This window comes from Zingiber officinale, chromosome 11A (assembly GCF_018446385.1).
Source record: "Zingiber officinale cultivar Zhangliang chromosome 11A, Zo_v1.1, whole genome shotgun sequence".
NCBI classification, from domain to species: Eukaryota; Viridiplantae; Streptophyta; class Magnoliopsida; order Zingiberales; family Zingiberaceae; genus Zingiber; species Zingiber officinale.
The window spans coordinates 78738050-78744519 of NC_056006.1; positions in this window are offsets into that span (position 1 = coordinate 78738050).

Genomic DNA, 6470 nt, shown 5'->3' on the forward strand with positions numbered 1-6470 from the left:
TGCCACCTCACCTATCGTCTTATTCATTTCGTTCAGGAGGCGGAATCGAGATTAGTAACAGAACCAAGTCAAGTTATTTGCTTGCATGGCACAACTTGAGACTCCTGAAGGCAAGCTTGAGCGAGCCTTGTCGGATAGCATAACGAAGCCCACAGTACCAAACTTAATGGGGTTAATGGCAGATTTAAACGAAGAACCAGTGATATAAATATTACCATTTTTACGATTTAGATATCGAATTTTTTCGGTGGCGGTAGGAAAATAAGGTAAAAGAGACCGCGAGCTTGGAATCAACTAGACCTATGGTTTAGGATTCATACCCACGGTGTCTGCTGCCGAGGAGACAATAAAATTTACTGGTTAGCGCGATTAAGTCTTAAATAAATAGGGAATTCATGAGTTATTTTTCTTGTGACCTATCTCATCCTCAAACCCACTCTTCCTTCCTCCTTCCTCTTTACATACGCCGGACCGATTCTTCGGACGACTTGGTCGTCCACGGGTTCTTCTCAGGCCGAGCCAGGACGGATCGTCGAGGTCATCCCTAAGGTCTCTTATGAATCAGTGAAAGTCAGACAGCACCCAGAGTGAAACCTCACCGCGGAAGCTAGTTTGATTCTCTACGGAGGTATAGTTGTGTCAACACACACATATTTAACCCCGTGGGTTTAGGGGTTGTGTACTTGATGGGCCTGACGTCTCTTTTTTCCTTGATGAGGTTGATGTCATCATGCCCTAAGGCAGTCCCACTAATAGAGAGGTTAAACACTACTAGGTGTTCGGTCAAGACCACCAGAAGAGAGAATGCAACCAGCATTTGTGTAAGAATCATTGTAGCATCTAAATAGGACTCATTCAAGCATTATGACGATCCAACGGTGATGAGAGCTCTGCTCGATACTTGGTTTGACACCTAATTCCCCTGAGGTATAACCTAGATTGACTGCATATAACATTGGGGCATGTAGCAGCGATTAGATATCCTGGACCCTGGGGTCAGTTTAGCCAGCTAGTAAACCCTACTAGATCGAACTTTGATCCCCTAGGACGGGTAGTATCAGCAAATGAAGTACGGAGGAGAGCCCTCCCCAACAGCATTTAGTATTTTTATCTATTATATGAAATAGTTTTCCAACCGGCTTAAAACATTAATTCGAGTTCAGATCAAAAGCCTCGAATTTCATCCGATTTGGTCAGCTGTTGCCTATACATGATAGCTTCATATCGATTTTAGTACGTATATTTATCAATCTCACACGCCACGTGATACCTGCTGGTAGGATATACCCGATGCGTATATAGTGATATTCAAACACGGCATGATTTAAAGCATAATTGCATCACAGTGACGATTTAGATGGTGATGTTTTCTCTTTGCTTTTTGCTTAGATACTATCCTTATCTCTAACACCTAGGTAAAGGAAAGTGGACTAGCCGATAATGTAGCTCGGAAGTAATGTATCAAGAGTGGAAGAGGGAACTGACCTGAATAAGATCCGTGTTTTATAAATAGAGTGTAGAAGTCTAGTAACCTCTTTTGTGTGTACATTTTGGACCTAAGTGTTTAACTATGGTAGATTTATTTATTTGTTAGTATTATATTGAATTAATAACCTGAATATTTCTATTGTTTTGAATGTGGTGAGGTGTGCACCAGATACTGATGAACTGAAATCGAGTTAATCGAATGACGAGATCCCTCCGGCCTGTATTGAGACAGAGCTGCCAATGAAGCCCGGCAATCGCAAGTTCTTCGTATCGATTCTGTCATCCGACATCTGATACCGACCTATTTTTTTGCACCCCGTCTGCCAACAATCAATAGTCATAAGGCCGATGCAATGGCCGGCGACATCGCCATACAGCCTCGGTCTGCTGATGCGATGACTAATCTCGTTACTTCTAACAATGCCTTGAATCTTGATCGATCTAGATAGACGCGCCTGCCCGTGAGTAGGTTTAGTCCCCCAGCCACTCACTCTGATGTTCGCCTCTTATGCGTACTGTAATCACGAAGTCTTAGACCCTCTCGATTTCGCACCATCCGTAGGGTAAATTATGAGCGTGACGGACATCCCGATGCACCACATAGCCCATGGACCTGAGGCCTTGCATTCACCTTCACCCGGTACCCACCCGTAGGATGTTGTGACATCAACAATAATATAATCATAATGTACTATATCATCTAAGCTGTAACAAAGGCGGTATGTGTTAACTACACATATACCCATAAAAATGCCAGCATAAGCTAGTAGTGGAGAAGCATGCCGATCTTTGAAGCCGCGTTTCGTTCAACTATTTTGGTTAAACCACATAGGGAAATATAAACATCTTTGCCGTTTTTAACTTAGGCGATTCGTCTAAGGTCTTCAACTCAACTGTTTGCAAGTCACTTAGTTACTGATTATTCCAAGGACAAAGGACTACGGACGACCAGGCCAGGATATCTAATCTAACTAACTCAGTGCGCAATCAAAGTAAATCATATGACCATCATCCTGCTGTCTGTCTTTCTAGTTATCTAACCTCAGGGTAACTAAGAGCCTCCATTCGTTGACACATCTAGTCTGTGGTGACAAGACTAGAACTATAAAATGCTTCTATTTTAAAACTAAAATCGTCAAAATGTAGCATCTCCTTGTATACACAATAATTTTAATGACACTAGATCGCTTAATTCACATTCTCCTGATCGCTCGGTCTTCACTATATTAACCTAATGAATTCACAATAATAACCGCTACTTCTTTGCTGCGCAGAGGGTCATTCATTATTCGCTTCACTTCTCAAGCAGCCTGAGCTTTGACTTCCCCATCAGCCTATGGTGAGGGGCGGCCCCTCGCTGATGTTGCCGCCGAGGTCCGACGCGCACTGGCAGTGTCTGGTCTTGATGAAAAGAGAGGGAGAGGCCGCAAGTTGAGGTGTGGAAAGTTCTCTAGTCAAAATAAAACCCTTAATAATTCTCTTATAAGTAAGTGTACTATCGTAATTTTGACCTAACAAAATAAATTGTTCATTCCTCGTCGTACGCCTGGCTGATGGTGAGTAGTTACTAGAATTATCCCGAACCCCATGAGTCTGGGTTCTTCCGACTAGTGCTTATTTGTCCTCATCATCTAATCCAAATATCCTCTCAAAATTTCGAAAAATCGAATACTTCTAAAATAGTTTTGAGAATTCTAAGCAATCAACCCTATTTTATAAAAGTTCGCCCCCTTGAACATTTGAGTATTTTGGTGGACCCTGGGTCCGAGGTTGACTGGTTGACAGAAGCCAAACCAGGAAGAGACCCCGACCGTTCGAGTTATGATGTTGATGGTTATAATGGTCGCATTTGATGGGAGATTACAGGTCGACCCAGTCGACCGGACTCGACCGCCTTGATCGACCCTCCCCTATCTCCTGCTCGACTCGGCCAACAAAACTTCTGGAGGTTGTTCAGGTGCACCTGGTCAGTGTCAACGTTGGAGAGGACTTGGCTCAAAAGTCCACGAGGAGCATCTTGTCATCACCTAGTAGGTCAGCATGGAACCTGAACTTGCAAGAAGGCTCTGAGAGAGCTGTCGCTCGCGTAGCTCCAGGCTTGCAGCCTTGGCTCCTGCCGATGGTGAAAGAGGAACCTCGTTCTTGCTCGCAGGGCTCCCAAGCCCAGAGCGCCTTATAGTGGCGGTAGTAGCTCAGCTGTTCCACAGGCCAGTGAAAATCGGTGAAAATCTGGATCATCTCTGCTGAGGGATCGGCGGATGAGGAAGCAGTCACAAAGGAAAGCGGCCTTGGCGAGGCGAGCGGCGGTCGTGATCACATGCAATCTTAGCCGGCAGGCGGAGTCCTGAGTCTGGTGGTCACAGATTTAAAAGTTCCCGTCTGGAAAATGAAGTGGCACCGCTCCCGTGACAGATTGCCAGAACTCAGTGGGGCCTAGTTTGAAAGTCACGGAGCCGGCCGGCGAAGTCTCGAGGGTGCAGAGTTGCAGTCCCAGAGTGCTCGCAGGGCGCCGATGAAAATCAGGATGGAGCGTGATCTGACATTACCGGTTCAGAGTCAGGGCCAAGTGAGGGGCCCAACACGCTTACGAGAAGAAGTTCGCCCAAGATGACCCTACACTTGGTGTGAAGGTCCAACAGCGAGTGCGGCATGACTAAACATGATGTGAACGGTACTGAGTCAGGTTGACCGACCGTTGGCTCGAAGCTCGCTCACCTTCGCCTCGGCTCGTAAAGGCTGGAGCCGCCGGTCACGGTGATTTCGAAGGACTGACGTCTCGTCGGCGTGATCACTACCTGTAAACTCGTCTGGTGACGAAAAGTCGAACCTGAATGAATCGATCTAACTGCAGGAGAGACGATACTAAGATCGCACCTGATCGTCATCATGCTGGGCTGTGGCTGTCCTCCGCAATGGTGCGATCCGGTCCTGACAGGCGACTAGTGGACTTCCAATCTGGAACCGATCGTGGATCGGTTTGCGCGACGACCCATCAGTTTATGTCTTCAGGTTATATAGGTAGAGAGGGTCGGCCTCTCTCTGGAAGTGAATAAGGTTCCTCCGGCCCCTCCATCCGTCGAATGGGAAGCTGGTTTCTTGTTTGCTACGTGAGCTTCGAATCGGTTTTCATGATGTCATTGGCAAGGGATCTCCTTCATCGGAAGGAGGAGGCCGAGAGACGGTTACATTCGTTTTTGCTTGTTTCTCCTCTGTCTAATCCTCTCACGTCTTCGTGCAAGACTCTGGTGGCAGTTCTCTCTGGACCCGGAAGGGAGTTCGTATAACGGGTTTCAAGCAGCAGTTGATAAATGCGCCCACCCCTGACACACGCGGTGAGTTTCATCTCCAACTATCTGTGCCGCGGGTTTGATTTCACGTTCACAATGTTATATTCCACATAACGTAACATTAGAGACGTAAGACTGGTGGCATTCACACACCTTGGCCGCGCACCATCTACAGTAGTCGGTGGGCTGCTGATCACGGAGTGGGCCTAGATTGGTATTGGAGCGCCCATTCCAACTTTACGCGAATCACACACGGGAAATAGAATGAAGTACTTGCTAACCCAGAAATCGAGGCAGGGTTTTACTCCATCGATAGAAGAACTTCGAAGAAGAAGAGCGAGGACGAAGGGCAAACCAACCATCATGAGTTAGAAATCTGGCTTTTACTTCTCCAATGATTTAAGGATAATGGAGTTGAACAACTGCAGTTCCATGAGGGAAACCGCACTCAGTCAAGAAGAGAGGCCGAGCCGAGCCAAGTAGCTCACATGAGCATGGATTTGGGGTTTGAGGGCTGCCACATCTAACAGGAAGAGAAGTCTTCTGAGATCGGCAGAGAGAGCTATTCCTCGGAGGATGAAAGCGCATCCATCCTCAACCTAGGTAACCCAAGCCATTTAATTTCAAATAAATTACTACATAATGCTGAGTGGAGAATTAGAGCATTACAGGTAAGTGTCAGGGGTTGGAGAGACTCCACCGGCCACCGAATCGGCCAGGAAAGCTTGCCCACGCCCAGTATCCCAATATAACAGTCAGGAGCACCAGGATAAGGCAACAAAGCGTCAATAGGGAGGTGAAACTAGGCAACATAAAGTCTCATTTTGCAACAAGACACATAGTAGTTTACAATTATATGATAAGATAACTTTAGGAACAATACATTTGCTGGGTGCCAACATAGTCTTAGACAATCAAAATGCTAACCTAAATTAACTCATCGAGGTTAGAACCCTAGAATCATTTCAATTGAGCGTGTGTACTGGGATATCTCAGATAAAATGACAATTAAACTCGAGGTATTAGAGCGGAAATCAAGTCTCAGAGTCAAGACGCATGTGAAGTCAAAATCGGGTCGACTTAGGTCTAGAATTGAAATCAGCCCTGGGATGCATGAGGTTTCCTGACCCAATTTCATGGTTCAGTCTCATCATAGTCAACATGAGACAAGACCCTGTGAATGACCATCACAGGTCACAGGGGAAGTCACCAGAGTTGATTCGTGAGTCCATGACCAAGGCTTAAAGCTGAGGGTCGATTAGGAGTTGTTGAAGTCCCTGAGTATTTGAAAATAGACATTAGGCTCAATATTTCTCCTAAGCGTCATCCCACGATGTTAAGCGCACCTGAATGGGTAGTTAACCCAGTCATGGTGGCCTTCTAGAGGGTAATCAAGCTCTCAAATGAATGATGATGTTAATTAAAATGAGATTAGACGTGCAAACTATTAAATTCTGGGGATCTAATCAATATGTGTCTAAATCTTAGTAATATTTGGTCTATGCATACAGCTTACTTGCATAGATTGTGGCAAAATCAAAATTATCAAAATAGCAACTAATGAATTAGGTATTTCTACCCTTTATATTATTTTCATGTATTGTTTGCCATATGCATGTTATGACATCATATTTAATTTATTATCATTTGAAATGTCAAGATATATACTAGGCTACATGCCTTATTTAAGTTTAT